The 17,628-nt window shown below is 37.5% G+C and overlaps 1 pseudogene; it reads left to right on the top strand.

Moving 5' to 3' along the window:
- The first annotated feature begins 5,581 nt into the window (after positions 1-5,581).
- Positions 5,582-6,650, top strand: LOC148731024 (uncharacterized; annotated as a pseudogene).
- Positions 6,651-17,628: the final 10,978 nt, after the last annotated feature.

Genomic DNA, 17,628 nt, shown 5'->3' with positions numbered 1-17,628 from the left:
AATAGCAATCCATCGTAAATTCTAACTTACATTTTAGGAAAAAAGGAATTGGGTTTCAGTCACGCATAAAAAGCGAGTGATGGCACCTAACTTTACATTTCTGAAACATTTTCCCAGGATGCGATGCGGGAAAATAAGTCCCCAAAAACTTCATTCAAACTACTGAGGATGGATTGCCTTTCCAGAGTCCAGTTCAAATGTACATGTTTCATGTCGATTTCGCGTTATGAGTTTGACTGATTTTATGCGTCGTATGACCAGTCTTTGAAGTACTTGCGGTTTTAACTCCCCTCTGCGCCTGGCAGAATTTATAGTGATCGTAAGTCAGACACCGTAAACATTTTTGTTTGCGGTCCTAGACGAGATTCAGGCGTTATCACAGAGCAGAAAACGTTAGCATTACTTAAGAGAATGTTCCTCGATAGCGGGCACAAGTAGATCAGAGGATAAAAAGTCAGTTATGGTAGTCTTCACCAAATCACAGAAATACGCCTTACACACACTGATGGATGTCAGCGTAGATTTCATTGATTAAAACTGTACTATTAAAAGGAAAAGCAACTTCTTATGGGTGTGTCTGTATTGATCCAGGCTCACATTGAAGTTTTACTACGTCAAATCCTTCATTTTAACTTCTCAGCCAATCAGATGCAAAATACTATTTCTCATAATGGCGTGCTTTTTCCAGCGCTGGCTGCCAACTGCTTACGTTGAATATGAGTTCCTAGAGCTTTAACTGATTTTTCATCGTCCTAATTCACTGCTACGAGAACTTAACTTAGAATAAGAATAAGCAATCCATTATCAAGTGCATTTTCGAGCACGGGATGCCATATGCTTCCTTTAGATTTAAGTTCCCTTAGGGGGGAACAATAGGTTACAACAACTTGGATTTTTTAAAACTTAATCGACATGGCCTCCGAAAAGAATAAGTAATTCACACGGGATCCTATTGTAAATGGGATCTTAAGCACTAAAGAAAAAATTGTCGTTTTGAGCATGAAAATTAAGAATAAAAATTGCGCAAGAAAAGTCTTCTTCAACTTACCAGCTAAGTGATTGAAGAATTGGCATGTAAAGTAAAACATGTAGAAATAAATTAAAATACGCACCTTCAGCTCAAATACATCCAGTTGTTTTTTTAAGAGATACTGCAAAATTTTTCCTTCACATAACACCTGTACCCCAGTTCAATAAGTTAACGTAAACGCGCTGTAAAGGCGCCATAAAAATACAAATGCTTTATTCAAAAATAAAGCATGTACTTACGTTCTAATGGTTTTATCAGAACCAAGGCCATGGAATAGAAACAAAAAAAAATCAAAAACAAAAAATCAAGAACAGGAAAATAAATGGAATTACCTAACTAGCAATTACCTAACTAGCAAGAGATATTCATTAATCGGTCGGCCAAAGCCTCTGTACAATAGCTAGTTTTGATATATAACTATTTATAAAATCAAGACTTAAATCCTTAGTATCAAATGAATGACACTTCAATGTCACAGCCTTCTGTAGATGGCATTAAATCTTTACCTAAACTGAGCCACTCCATCGAAACCGGATCCTTAGCTACTTATGGTTCATCCTGAATGAATATTTTTAAAAGAAGCCAGTTCAAAACGGCTCAAAGCAGTTTTAGGCAAATACAACTTAGGTAGTAAGGCGAATTTCAGAATATCGTGTTTACTAGTGATCATTATTTTTCATCCATATATTTGTTCCTAATAATATTTGTGAAACGAAAATTGTAATGTCTATTATTACCAAGAGTACATTATAGGGAAATACAAATATATATTACATGATGGTTACTGCAGTGGTGAAAGCAGTGAAAAGACATGCTAGACCCACCAAAATTACTATTAAAAAAACCACATACTTACGGTCTGTTTGTCAGTCAAGGTAGGTAATGGAAAGAGAGAGAAATTTTATTAAGTGATGCACAATTGTTATTCCTTTCATAGTTCTTGATCTTGGTATGGTTAAGACAAAGTGTCTTGTTAATGGAAAGCTTGCCAAAACTGTTGAGTACTTGAAATAGTGATCATATCGGCACTGAATGGGGAAGTCTGACCGAAAAAGAGTCTTTGACATATTGTCAACCACCATTGGTAAAAAGTTCACTTTGCAAAAATATTCCTCTTGGTTGCAATTATAAACGACGACTAAGGCGAAAACTATGCCCGCCCGATTCATTGTCAGGAAAGCTTACAACTCTACTCTTTCGCAAAAAGAGATAACGAAAAATCGTAGTAACTCAGTGTCTCTCTCATAATGACTGACTGGTGCGTCAGAAATGTGAAAATGAATGAGAAATAGTAAAAAAAAAAAAAGAAGATACTTACGACCTTTTTTGTCAATGACACGTCGGTGACAATATAAAATAGAAAAAGGACATAATTAAACTTAAATGTTGTGTCAGTTTAAAGCCGGTTTAATATAGAAATTATCAATGCGAATTAACTTTTGTCTTTGAAAATATTTTTGTACTTATATCATAATCTCTTGCGGACACAAGAGATAGCAAACAGAAACAAAGAGCAGTCAAACGCTCCAAGTTATGGGCTCCTGTTTTCGGATAAGTGAACCATTTACAGGCATGCGAAAACGATTAATGTTCCTTAACAAAAGATAAAGCGACATTTCACTGCCAAAAAAGGAAGAAAAAGAAAGGCAAAGAGATGATGATTATAGCGAGAAATAGTGACTGACTTACAAGAGAAACAAAACTTAATATACTTTGCAAAGCTAAGAAGGTTAAATTGTTTTATTTCACCAAAATTTACATGAATCGCAAACCACTTTGAAGAGTAACAATAAAGAGAAATGCTTCGGGAAGTACTGTTAAATTTTCAAATTTTTAACGTATTGCTTGAAACATGATTTCTGAATTAAAATATTTTCTTACCCGCTAAAATGTCCATAAACCATAATTTTAAAGAGGAAAGAACGACAAAATAAATTGTTAGTTGAATTGAAGTGTTTGATACAAAATGATTACACATGTACAAAGAGAACACACCGATACTAAATAGTACATTTTTTCTTTCACCGCATTGTGCCAAATCATTTTTGTGTTAGTAAGAGATTTAACGTGTACAAAGGCCAATGATCCCAAACTGAAAAAGGCAAATGATAACACACAACGAAACTGTTGTGCGCGAATGATATTCTTCTTTTTTAAGTAGCTGAATATACTCTGCGTAGGTTGTTTCACTTGTCCTAAAGTGATCTGATAGATACGTTGAGGAAATTATCGATTTTAGATCACTTAAGTTTCCCCTACTAAGCGATCATCAGACTGAAGGGTATTCTACGAAAGCAGAATTACACGCTCAAGTTTTTAATTAAAAAATTCGATTAAAAAGTTATTTAGTTCGGTTGGAACTGTGCTTTCTATTACTGGTTACTACAAGGAACTTTTTTACCACAAGTGGCAATAATGTCGCAATGTGATCGGCCAATTTGCCGTTGTTGATATGAGTACACACAAAGCTGCTCATGCCAACGTGACACGCAATCAAATAATCATTTCATTTGACCTCGATATTTGTTGTCGACCAATCGGTTGCGCTTGAAGAGTCCACAACATTTTGACCACTGTGAGGATGAATATCGTTGTCGATAAGAGTACAGACTCCGCTAAACCACTGTCAGTTTGTTTAATGTACCTTAAGCAATCGCAATGTCAACTTGCTGAACAAAAGATCTGATCTGGTTCGAAAATGTCGGGCTAGATTGCAGAATATCCGGTCACAAAAATGCCGTACTTGAGAAATTGCCACCGCAGTCCCGCAGTGGTGTTTAATAATGCTGTTCCCGCAGTCCGCAGTGGCAAGTCTTTTGCTAAACCGACCGCATCATTAAATACAGTCATCGCCGCACGTTGCGAATCGACCGCATCAACCCCTCAACCAAAATAAAGAAATTGATTAATTTTTTTGGAAATTCTTTTTCTATGAACTTTAATAAATATTAACTACCGATTAACAAACAGCGAAGCGAACTATTAAATACAGTCATCGCCGCGCGTTTACGCGAACTATTAATAGTAATTACACACATCTCAAATTAAACCTTACATACTTAGTCCGAGGAGGCGCAAGCTAATCGTGGAAAACTTTTTACTATATTTACAAAAGCGGTCATCGCAATTAACAAGGTTTCATGTCGCCTCCACAAGTAGAACATAATCGAGATTTGGCCAGCAAACCTTCTCCCATTAACCACTGAATAAGTCTATCTTTATCGTTCAGTAAAACAATCAAGTCATCGTAACGCCATTTTCTCTGCTTTCTCTCATCTCGCGCATAACTTCCCTTTGGCATGCCACATTGCATCACCTTGTCTTGTTTTTGGGCTTCAGGTGGAGTTTGTGTGCCACTGCTGGATTGCCGAGGTTTTTTCGATCCTATACACACTTGTAAACATGTCTCAATAAACTACCTTTTTTAATCAATACAACCGCCTCCCTTTGTTTGTCCTAAGGATATGATATCTTATTAAATGTGAGAACAAAATTCTTTTTATTCCTTAAATTTTAATTTCAGAGATTTAACAACTTTTAAATAATGACCAAACGAAAATTGCTTTCAGTTACTCGCCAGAACAATACCACTAGCATAAATCTTAGTGCCGGCGTCTCAAACAACAGCTCACGTTATTCCAGTCATGTTAACCTCTTTCTTAGTTCACTGTTGTAAGCCAAGGATATGATATTCTAGTTATACTCGTGGTAATCCCTTCAAGAATGTATACCGTTTCCAAGCTTTACAAGCAGAACGAACAGACGTGAGTGAATTTACAGCGACGATTGAATTCTATACAATTTCCTTACAGCAAGCTCTTCGCTGACAACGAAATACACCGTTTTGTTAAAAATAAGGCTGTATCGGTTGGAAGCTCAGAAAGCTATTTTATTCCCACTTTGCTTACTACAACAGCCTTTATCCTCGCATGCAACGACTCCCGCGTTGAAGTCATTTCCACCCACAGGCAGCCTCTTAACCTGTTCACCATATTTGTTGGATATCCAGGGACTGGTGAGTATAAAATATGTATATTTGGTTTTACGATGCCTTAACCAAAAATTTCCAATTTTTTTCCTCCGTTCGGCAACGGTTTACATGGGTTAGATCGTATCTGGCTAGTCTTGCAAACCTCTTGCTAACTCTAACTTAACCGTTATTTTTTAAGGGCCCTTTTCATAAACAAGACTTTTTGTTTCTACAACAGGAAAATCGTCTGCGATACAGCGCGCAGCCAAGATTCCCTAGAAGCTTCAGACCTAACCTCAACTGTACTCAGCAAAACAACTTCGTCGGGTCTGGTGAAGCATCTGGCCAAGAACAAGAAAGCCATTCTATTATCTCCGGAGGTGTTTGAAAGAATCAACAAATTGATGAAGTCAGACGAGGACAACGCCACAGGAGACGTCCAGCTACTCTGCAAACTGTTCTCTGGTGAGCGCTGTTCCTATCACTACTCAACGGAAGACACGAGACTAATACCGCCTAACACTGCTTTCACCATCCTTGGCTCAACACAATTGTTAAACGCCGCCAAGCTCATCGCAAAGATGGACCATGGCCACGGTTTAATCGACCGAGTTTTATTTGCAACTCCTCTAGCTTTAAGGCTTACCGCTTTCCGAAATGGAGGCTGCTAAAGACTACCTATCAACCGAAGTCATGAGCGATTTCGAGGAAATCTTTCTGACTATTAATAATATTGCCAACAATACAGTTTACACCTTTGAGGACGACGCAATCGCCATTGTGCGAGAAAACCTTGACATGTTTGTCGCAGAGGTAAATGAAGCAATTCAAGACGGCACAGTGCCTCCAAAATCCAAGACACCAGAACTTATCCCCCGCCTAGCTACAGCCCTACACGTCTTCAATCACGTCATAGCCGAACTGCTCGCTGGCGTCCCTTCCACGGAACCTCCAACCAAAATAAGCAAGTCAACACTGGAGAATGCCTCAGTCTTCGTTAACCATCTTGAGACTCAGAAGGGAATCTTATGTCAGGTAAAGCAACAGAAGTTTATTTTAAAGCAACATATTTTACTATTAAGTCGCATTTTGCCTTCATTAGAAAGGAATGCCCTCCGTCGAAAGTCTTTGGCTACGGTAACTGAATTTTACCAATAAAGCACTCATTGTAAAATACTCGTTTATGTTTTTCTTCCCAATTCAATCCTTTTCTTACATGCCTTAATTCTTGTGTAACTCCCTTTTATTCTCCTCCAGTTCCCCAAAGAAATCATTAATTCGTTTTGAGATAAAACGATCGAACAACCAACGAGCGATTCAGTCGAGGAGAGCATCCCTTTGTCACCTGGACCGGCAGTAACGTACAAAGCCTTTAAGCATGGAAAGAGATCATCTCCAACAATCGCTGAGGCAGAGTACGAGCGCGCCACAGAGTCCTTGCAGGCGGATGGGTTTGGAAGAATAGTACAATTCCGTGTTCCACGAGCTAGAGCTACAAGCAAAGTGTTTGTGAAGTCGAAACCAGATTCGTATCCGACCACAGCACCAGTAACAAGTAATGAGTTTCATATTGTTTTGGCTAAACCAATACATAGAGACATTACTCAGCCAATAGTTAATTATCTTCAGTCAAATAACTTCCTTCAGTAATTTTAACAAACGTTTTCATCAACTTCTGGTGTCTGACCGTGCCTAAGAAGTTTTTTAACTCGCCAAGCATGTAAATTCATTTAAGCCTGTCACTTTCCCACTCCTTTTAGAATATTTTCCAACTTAGGTGCTTTTAAATTTAGGTTAGTTCATCCAACAAATCTCCTTTTTTTTCAATAATGTACGATGTAATTTAAATAAAGTCAAATTTATGGCTGATGTTTGAAATGAAGCATTGCTCTTAATTTTGCAGCGCGTTGACGACACCACTAATTAGGTAGCTTTCTCTTAAGCCTCCATTAAAAATCTATAGCTTACCCGTGTTGTCAAATCGAATTAGGTTATTACTCATGTCCACTAAGAATACTGACCAGGGTTAAGCAACTTAGAATAGTTATAAGGGTTAACGATTAGCTTCTTTTTATGGTTACACTGGGCGAAAAATCAGATTTGACGTCAGACAAATGCAATCCAAATGTGGTTCAAATGTGATGTTTGTCATATTTGTCAGTATTTGACTTGAAGACAAATATGACATTTGTCCTAAAGATAAACAGGATAATTGTGCATTAGCTTTTGGGTGTAAATATGGACAAATGTGGTATTAATCTGAATTAAATATCATGATTTGTCCTGCTCTAAACAAGGACAAATGCGTTAAAGATGACATTTGTAAGAACAAATTCAAGACAAATGTAGGGCAAATATCATCTTTGTCATGGAATAATCCAAAATTCTCTTCCCTCCATTGACCCTGTTGTCAATTTACACAAAATTGCTTTTTCCACATGTTATTTCAGTATTAGGGTTGCAAGTACCCAATAATACACTGCATTCAATAAAACATCAGAAATTTCATTGTTTCAGTGGCAGTTTAAAATGGAAATCGCATTTACTTTGATTAATTCAATCCTCTCACATCCAGTCATCTCACACCCACACTTCTGACTAAAATCAACACACATAAATGTATAGTAAATGGAAAATTTATCTAACATTTCTCCTTTATGTACAAACAAAACCATTTCTGTTAAAGGAAATTAGCATTTAATAAATAAATGTATTTAATCAGCCCCTGTACACTTATATATATACCATATATGTGATACAGAATATAACCTCAATAATGGGGAAAAGCTACAAGGAAAGTTTAAAATATAACATCATTGATTTTAAGTCTTTACAACACTCCTGCCAGCAGGACAATCTCGATAAAACATTTTCACATGAACTGTACTTAGTGTGTTATAATTCATAAAGAGGAGTTACTTCCAAAAAACTCCTACTCAGGTACTGCCTGCCCTATCAGTTTCAATACAGTAGGTTCTCTTTTTATAAGGCATTAAAAGACCCAACATCATCGCAACATACCAATTAGTCTTTGATCACATCACCAACACAGCTAATCCTACAAATTACTGTCAAACTGCTGGTAATTTTTTTTTAACAGGAACTCATCAGCGTTGTGTTGCAATGTTCCAAAATTGATTGAAAGTTTGCTGCATGAAATTAGCAACAGACTCACTTCATAGGAATTTAACTAAAAAAGTCATATTTCACATGACTACTTTTGAAGTGTGATTTCCTGACAATGGCAATTTGAATGCTATATTCTTGCAGTCTGTTACATTAATAAACAGGCAAAAATTGAGCAATTTTATTTTGTTTCTTAGAAACAGATCAGCAATTAGCTTGTTTTATATGGGAAAATGGAACTTGAAAATAATTCACAAACTATTCTAGCAAATTTGAAGTGAAAGTTGCAAGTTGCATTCAGCAAGCTGTCAATCAATATTTTCGCATCACAATGCAATATTCTAGAGTTCCCATCAGGAGGCAACCAGTTTGACTATAAATTTCTATAGTCAAATGTTAACCAGATGTTCTTTTGATGGCAACCTTGCAAATTTCTACCTAAACATTGGTATTTGATGACAGTCTGAGTCGAGCAAGCTGCAACCTATGTGAGCAGGTTGAGTCTTTCAATTTGAATTTGCTGAGTAAGTTCTCAAGCCCTGGTTTTCATTTTGCCATATAAAGTCAGGTAAGACAAACTAAGTTTCAAATAAACAGAATGATATTGCCTAATATTTGCTGTTAATCAACAGACTGCGCTGAATTAGTGACAGACTTAGCTCCAAATTGCCAAACTGTGAATTTTCCTTAAAAATTCAAATCTGTCCTTCAAGGTTATGGCTTACACTTTTAATTTTGAAGCACGATTCCTGGTTTTGCTAATTTAACTAAGTCCGTCACTTATTTCTCGCAGTCTCTTGATAAACAGGCAGGCGATGGCTAACTGAATTTACTCTGTTTCTTTGAAACAGAGCTGGTATTACCTTGTTTTATACTGCAAAATGAAAACGGGAACTTGGAAACTTGCTTGAGCAAATTTGATAGCAAAAGTTGCAACTTACTTGTACAGGTTGAAACTTGCTCGACTCAAGCTGTCAATCAATTACCAATGACGAGGCAAAAGTTTGCAAGTTTGCAATAAAAAGAATACCCAGTTTGACTGTAAGCATCTGAGGCTTTATTTTTGGCTACAAAATTAACTACCAAGCTATAAAATTCAAATTTTTTTTACAACAATCACCACAATAGCTAATTACTTTCCTTATAGTGTTGTTGACACTAAAGTTTTGAAACTGATGCAAGTGACAACACATCTGGTCAAAACAAAAAAATAATTGGTCACGTGATAAAAATTTTTAGTCATTTCTGTTTAGGATAGGTACACCATCATTCACTCACGTTGTGACCCCTTTGATTCCTCCTAGAGTTTATTACTCTTTCATCCTGCTTGTTTGCCACTTGGGGCAATCCCTCATTCCTCATGTGGGTTAAAAACTCCACTGATTTTGGCCTTGAGGGTTTTAAAGTAAATCTTTAAGGCACCTGTGACAAAAGCAATTCAAAAATTATATCACAAATCTTGATCATTGTCCAGAATAAAATAAAAATACCTCTGAAAAATAGTATTACTAAAAATGTCTGAATGTTGCACTCATTTTCCTTGTTTGACATTGGATAAATGGACCCAACAAAAGAATCTTCAAAAGTGACCAAAGTACATACAAATTAATGCAAACACCTTAATTTTCACGTTCTTAGTCAATCATATCATCAATGGATAAACTTAGCAGAATAGCTGTGTGACCAGGCTCACAATTGTGCATGACATTGCAATATTTTTGTTATAATTTTAGAATTACATCTTCAAAAACTATTTCCTATGATAATCAAATTACCATACACACAGGATTTGCATCATAAATTTCCTTTAAGTCGCACCATCACACCTAACTATTTCCTATGATAACCAAATCATCCTAAACACAGGATTTGCAGCTAAATTTCCTTTAGAATGATCACACCTTACTTCCAAAATTTTAGAGGATTTCCTGCTATTGTTCGATTCCTTATAAAAGAAGTACAGTTAGTTAGTTTAACTCAGTAGTTCAGAGTGTCAAGACCAGCACTTACAAGCTCAGAACCTTTGGTCACAAAAAAAGTAACTCCAGTACATGTAACCTCAAGTTAGTGACCTATTTTACTGAGGATTTGCTTGCAATCACCCTTGCTTTTTATCAGTATTGTTTCTTTTGTACTTTTCTGTATAAATAAATTTTATTGTGGCTATAAGTCTGTCTCGTTGTTCAAATAACAACATCAGAACCTGCCTCGGTCACAGCTGGCTTAAGGTAAAGGCTAGAGAGGCACTATGGAAGTAAAGTGTCTTGCCCAAGAACACACAATACAACACACTGGTCCAGGCCAATGCTCAAACCCAAATGTCTGATCCACAGTCCAATGTGCCAGCTATTAAGCCACCAAATATTATAGTCATAACTATAGAAAATTAATCTATACTTACACTCTAATATAACAGGATCAGCCTCTTTGAAAGCTGATGTTGCTCTGACACCTCTTTCGATTGCTTGGGTAACCTCAAGGTTGGTGTGATCATTAAAACTGAAAAGCAAAATGATGTTAAGCTTTTAAGTACTTGGGTTGATGTATTCTGTAACTCAAATTAATAGAAACACTCAAGACATATATTGTTCGGTAGAAGTTTGGAAGAACCAAAAAACTTGCTAAACACTGGCCAATGGCTCATATTCCCACAGCATTTCTCATTCTCCCAACTTACCTATGACAGTTCGACTATCATGCACCATTTCACCAGGGCTTTATGAAAACACAAAATCATACATACCCGGATCATCTGAGATGGTCGGGGATAAATCGGGAGTGCTTCTATTTACCTGATGGCGGCCAGATTTCTGCAATCATTCCCAACATATGAAAACATAAATTGGCAAAATCTGGGACGATCCCGAAACAGCGAAATCCCAGAGCTTCTGGAACTTTCCCAACATACATGTACAAAAAACCCAGCTTACATCACAGACAGCGCATCTTAAAAATTTGGCCAAGTTTTTCAAGTCTGCCATTCTCAATCTTGCCCAATCTTGACCATCCCTGTTCCTTTTTGGTTTATTGTTACCTCTTTGGTGTTTTTCTAACTTAGAAAACTAAATTTGAAAGTAACTTTTGTACATCAGCAAAATGGCTTAAAATATCATGACATAGCTCCTTTAAAACTACATACTACAATAACTCAACAATAAATTTCATCCTTTAAAAACAAAATGACCGTCTATTGTTATGATGGCTATGTGCATGAAATCCGCAACAAAGTGTTATCAACAAGCTGTTATCAACAAGCTGTTATCAACAAGCTGTTATCAACACCGTGACGTCTCAAAGTTCAAATAACCAAAATACTGTACTCACCACCATATCTCGTGGAAGGTTTTCACTTTTCCTTTTTTTCTGCCACTGCGGGTGCTGATTGTTGGCCTTGTAAGTCGTCAATTTTTTCTGTAAGAACAAGTTTTCACTGAAGTGCGTCAAACTGCCCTTCGTGGTCGGAACAACTCGCTCTAGCGTTTACATGAGACAGTGGCGTGGTGGCTGGAGTTGATCGGCTCCTCGATGAGGAGGAAGATGGCACAATTGAAGGCAAGAGAGTGGAGGCGACTGGCTGATAAACTGGCGAGGTCTCTTCTGAATCACCATTACTGTCAAGCTGCAAATCACGACGGATATGATTTTCAGATCGAGATCTCTCGATGGAAATCCGCGGACGGTCTTGCGCTCGAGGAACGACTGCAGTTGTCCCTGGAGTTGTCTAAATATTCAAAGAACAAAACGAGTGAATTGCTGACCTGTCTTACTGACCCACGTTTAATTAATACAGGTAAAAGCTTACCGTTCGACGGTGAAAGTGCCCAGACGTTAGCGGTGACTCGGAAAGCTCGTCAAAATCAATCCCTGCATTGCTCGATCTGTTTCTGTGAGACATATTACAAAACTGCGGAGTAACTTTTGGTTAAAGGCTTGCTTCAACGAAGACGTGACACTTGGACGAAAGACGCTTTAAATTTGAAGTGACGTTCGAAATCCCGCCGATTATGTTAATGTCGAAGAATTCGAATTACACAAAGCGTCGCGCGAGGGCCTTTAGGGATTACCTGCGCATGCACTTCCGAAAATTTGCATATTTTTTTTGCGGACCGGAGTGCAGCGGCAAATGTTACTGTAATGCTCGTCAGTTCTCGTCATTTGTTAGCTCAATATCTTTTCTCAATTCGAAAAGGAGGGAAAAAGAGTTATTACTGCAGTTACTGTGATGACTTTTTCAGTTGAGGTACCCGATCGAGACATCTCGAAATTGCCTCTGAAAGTGACAATAGCGCTAGCGACGTCGAGAGAGATTCTGAAGTACACGGCTTGGAATCCTACGATAGTTTTGAGGATCATGAGGAATACCTCAGTGCAGATTTAGCCCTGTCCCTATCCCTTGTTCTATCTTTTTTATTTACTTTTAACACAATAACATTTCTCTTCTTTTCGACAGGCTAATGGGGGACATTGGCTTGGGTTTCTACTAATAAAATACGAACAGTACCGCAGAAGTTAACAGTCAGTTCAGGCAACTGTATGGCTTGCACCGGTCAAGTCACGCAATTCCTTGTACGAGCCTCTACCAATATTTAGTTTGTTTTAATAAAAATCACACTTTTGATCCAGACAAAAAATGCCCAAATCTTAGTGATCTCCCTAGAGATACAAAGTAGGGGAACTGAATAGATCACCCAACGGGGGACGCGAGTGAAAAAAAACGTCTCCGTGGGGTAAAATAGGGTTCGTATGATGTTGAACACATTTGTCTGTTTTGTCTAATATTTGTCCTTGAATGAAATATGGCTTCATATTTAAACAATATTTGTCTTGCATTTATCACGGACAAATACGATAACATATTTGTCACCCATTTGAAGTCTTTGCGACCAGGACAAAAATGTAAAGTCAGATTTGTCTCACATTTGACCTAGAGCCAAATTTGTTCAAATCCATTATTTCATCCAGTGTTAGGGTTTTATCTTCTTTTAAGGGTTTTGGTTTTCCCTCAGCTAAAAATAATCATTACGTTTAAGCATCTTAGAAGAGTTAGACAAATTTCTTTCATAGACTACGGGACTGCGGAACGCCATTAAAACTTCTCAATGACAACGGAAGAGAGTTTGCCTTTCTTAAATGGGGGTAGTCGCTGGCATTTTTACCACGAGGGCTCACAAAATGCATTTCCGAGAGCCGCTCGCACACGTTCCGCCTTTGTCCGATGAGAGTAAAAAGGCTATTGATGGAATAACTTGCGACTTTTGGGCGGATAGGCTATTATCCTTTTAAAAAGGCTTTAACAACTCGGGCTAATTTCGTGACATCAATTTAGTATCCTTTTGTTTATATTTTTCTGCGCAAATTTTATTCATCGACCCTGGGACTGCGGACCGCGGTGGCATTTCATCCTACTCCTTGCCCTTTAACAAATTTAATTCAAAGATAACAAGAATGCGTACCGCGGTGGCAGTTTATAGTACTCCTTGCCCATCTGAACACATTTCATTCATCGACTACGGGACTGCGGACCGCGGTGGCAGTTCATCCTACTCCTTGCCCTATAACAAATTTCATTCAACGACAACGAGACTGCGGACCGCGGTGGCAGTTCATCCTACTCCTTGCCCTATAACAAATTTCATTCAACGACAACGGGACTGCGGACCGCGGGAGCAGTCCACTTATAACAAGCGTGAGTGGAAGGGTATTCTGCAATCGCTCCAAATGTCGCCTTGAGAACAATTATTTTTATTACGATTAGGAATTTTACAGAGAGAGAAGGCACATTAGCACACCAACTACAATTCATAAATAAAACTCAATTATCAGTTATGGAAAGGATGACAGGTTCTGCGCGTATTTCACTTGTTGATAATCAACTTGCTTCATATAATTCAAATCCAATAGATACCATCATCGTAACTAATAACTATTAAGGAACGTAAATGTTACTTACTCCCTGATTTGTCAAATTTGCGGTCCAATGTGCCAGGTTAAAAGGAAAATGAGGAAAACAAGAAAAGAAGAAAGTAAATGTACCAGAGTAATCAGGTGCAGACAAGAACTTTAAGTGAAAAAGGCAAATAATAACAAAAAAGGAAACTGTTCTACATGGATGATTTTCTACTTCTTTTAAGTGGTTGAATATACTCTGCGTAGGTTGTTTCACTTGTCCTAAGGCGCTCTGATAGATACGCTGAGAAAAAACATCGACTTTAGATAACTCAAGTTTCACATACTCGGTGATCACCAGATAGGAGAGTTTTCTACGCAAGTAGAATTGTGCGCTTAAAAATTAATTTAATTAATTCAATAAGGAAAATCCTGTACGGTTGGAATTGCGCTTTCTATTACTGGTCACGATAAGGAGCTTTTTACCACAGTTGGCAATAATGCCGCAATCTGATCGGCCAATTTGCCATTGTCGATATGAGTACAGAAAACGCTACCCAAGTCAACGTGGCACGCACACTAATAATCTTTTAAGTGATGTCGATATTTATTGTGGACTCACTCAGCTGCGCTTCGAGATTCCACAACATTTTAACTACTATGGGGATGAATATCGTCTTCAATAAAAGTCCAGGCTACGCTAAATCAATGTCAATTTGTTTAATGAAACATAAGCAATCGCAATGCCAGCTTGCTAAACAAAAGATCTGAACTGGTTAGAAAGTGTCGCCTTCACAACAATTATTTTTCGCGAGGATTAGGATTTTTAGAGAGAGAGAAAGCACATTAGCACACCAACTACAATTCATAAATAAAACTCAATTATCAGGTATGGAAAGGAAGACAGGTTCTGCGCGTATTTCACTTGTTGATAATCAACTTGCTTCAAATAATTCAAATCCAATAGATACCATCATCGTAACTAATAACTATTAAGGAACGTAAATGTTACTTACTCCCTGATTTGTCAAATTTGCGGTCCAATGTGCCAGGTTAAAAGGAAAATGAGGAAAACAAGAAAAGAAGAAAGTAAATGTACCAGAGTAATCAGGTGCAGACAAGAACTTTAAGTGAAAAAGGCAAATAATAACAAAAAAGGAAACTGTTCTACATGGATGATTTTCTACTTCTTTTAAGTGGTTGAATATACTCTGCGTAGGTTGTTTCACTTGTCCTAAGGCGCTCTGATAGATACGCTGAGAAAAAACATCGACTTTAGATAACTCAAGTTTCACATACTCGGTGATCACTAGATAGGAGAGTTTTCTACGCAAGTAGAATTGTGCGCTTAAAGTTTAACTTAATTAATTCAATAAGGAAAATCCTGTTCGGTTGGAATTGCGCTTTCTATTACTGATCACGATAAGGAGCTTTTTACCACAGTTGGCAATAATGCCGCAATCTGATCGGCCAATTCGCCATTGTCGATATGAGTACAGACAACGCTACTCAAGTCAACGTGGCACGCACACTAATAATCTTTTAAGTGATGTCGATATTTATTGTGGACTCACTCAGCTGCGCTTCGAGATTCCACAACATTTTAACTACTATGGGGATGAATATCGTCTTCAATAACAGTCCAGGCTACGCTAAATCAATGTCAATTTGTTTAATGAAACATAAGCAATCGCAATGCCAGCTTGCTAAACAAAAGATCTGAACTGGTTAGAAAGTGTCGCCTTCACAACAATTATTTTTCGCGAGGATTAGGAATTTTAGAGAGAGAGAAAACACATTAGCACACCAACTACAATTCATAAATAAAACTCAATTATCAGGTACGGAAAGGAAGACAGGTTCTGCGCGTATTTCACTTGTTGATAATCAACTTGCTTCAAATAATTCAAATCCAATAGATACCATCATCGTAACTAATAACTATTAAGGAACGTAAATGTTACTTACTCCCTGATTTGTCAAATTTGCGGTCCAATGTGCCAGGTTAAAAGGAAAATGAGGAAAACAAGAAAAGAAGAAAGTAAATGTACCAGAGTAATCAGGTGCAGACAAGAACTTTAAGTGAAAAAGGCAAATAATAACAAAAAAGGAAACTGTTCTACATGGATGATTTTCTACTTCTTTTAAGTGGTTGAATATACTCTGCGTAGGTTGTTTCACTTGTCCTAAGGCGCTCTGATAGATACGCTGAGAAAAAACATCGACTTTAGATAACTCAAGTTTCACATACTCGGTGATCACCAGATAGGAGAGTTTTCTACGCAAGTAGAATTGTGCGCTTAAAGTTTAACTTAATTAATTCAATAAGGAAAATCCTGTTCGGTTGGAATTGCGCTTTCTATTACTGATCACGATAAGGAGCTTTTTACCACAGTTGGCAATAATGCCGCAATCTGATCGGCCAATTCGCCATTGTCGATATGAGTACAGACAACGCTACTCAAGTCAACGTGGCACGCACACTAATAATCTTTTAAGTGATGTCGATATTTATTGTGGACTCACTCAGCTGCGCTTCGAGATTCCACAACATTTTAACTACTATGGGGATGAATATCGTCTTCAATAACAGTCCAGGCTACGCTAAATCAATGTCAATTTGTTTAATGAAACATAAGCAATCGCAATGCCAGCTTGCTAAACAAAAGATCTGAACTGGTTAGAAAGTGTCGCCTTCACAACAATTATTTTTCGCGAGGATTAGGAATTTTAGAGAGAGAGAAAACACATTAGCACACCAACTACAATTCATAAATAAAACTCAATTATCAGGTACGGAAAGGAAGACAGGTTCTGCGCGTATTTCACTTGTTGATAATCAACTTGCTTCAAATAATTCAAATCCAATAGATACCATCATCGTAACTAATAACTATTAAGGAACGTAAATGTTACTTACTCCCTGATTTGTCAAATTTGCGGTCCAATGTGCCAGGTTAAAAGGAAAATGAGGAAAACAAGAAAAGAAGAAAGTAAATGTACCAGAGTAATCAGGTGCAGACAAGAACTTTAAGTGAAAAAGGCAAATAATAACAAAAAAGGAAACTGTTCTACATGGATGATTTTCTACTTCTTTTAAGTGGTTGAATATACTCTGCGTAGGTTGTTTCACTTGTCCTAAGGCGCTCTGATAGATACGCTGAGAAAAAACATCGACTTTAGATAACTCAAGTTTCACATACTCGGTGATCACCAGATAGGAGAGTTTTCTACGCAAGTAGAATTGTGCGCTTAAAGTTTAACTTAATTAATTCAATAAGGAAAATCCTGTTCGGTTGGAATTGCGCTTTCTATTACTGATCACGATAAGGAGCTTTTTACCACAGTTGGCAATAATGCCGCAATCTGATCGGCCAATTCGCCATTGTCGATATGAGTACAGACAACGCTACTCAAGTCAACGTGGCACGCACACTAATAATCTTTTAAGTGATGTCGATATTTATTGTGGACTCACTCAGCTGCGCTTCGAGATTCCACAACATTTTAACTACTATGGGGATGAATATCGTCTTCAATAAAAGTCTAGGCTACGCTAAATCAATGTCAATTTGTTTAATGAAACATAAGCAATCGCAATGCCAGCTTGCTAAAC

The sequence above is a fragment of the Stylophora pistillata genome, chromosome 5 (genome assembly GCF_964205215.1).
Source record: "Stylophora pistillata chromosome 5, jaStyPist1.2, whole genome shotgun sequence".
Classification (NCBI taxonomy): Eukaryota; Metazoa; Cnidaria; class Anthozoa; order Scleractinia; family Pocilloporidae; genus Stylophora; species Stylophora pistillata.
Note: the sequence above shows the minus strand (reverse complement) of the source record. Positions and strands in the feature narration are given on the sequence as shown.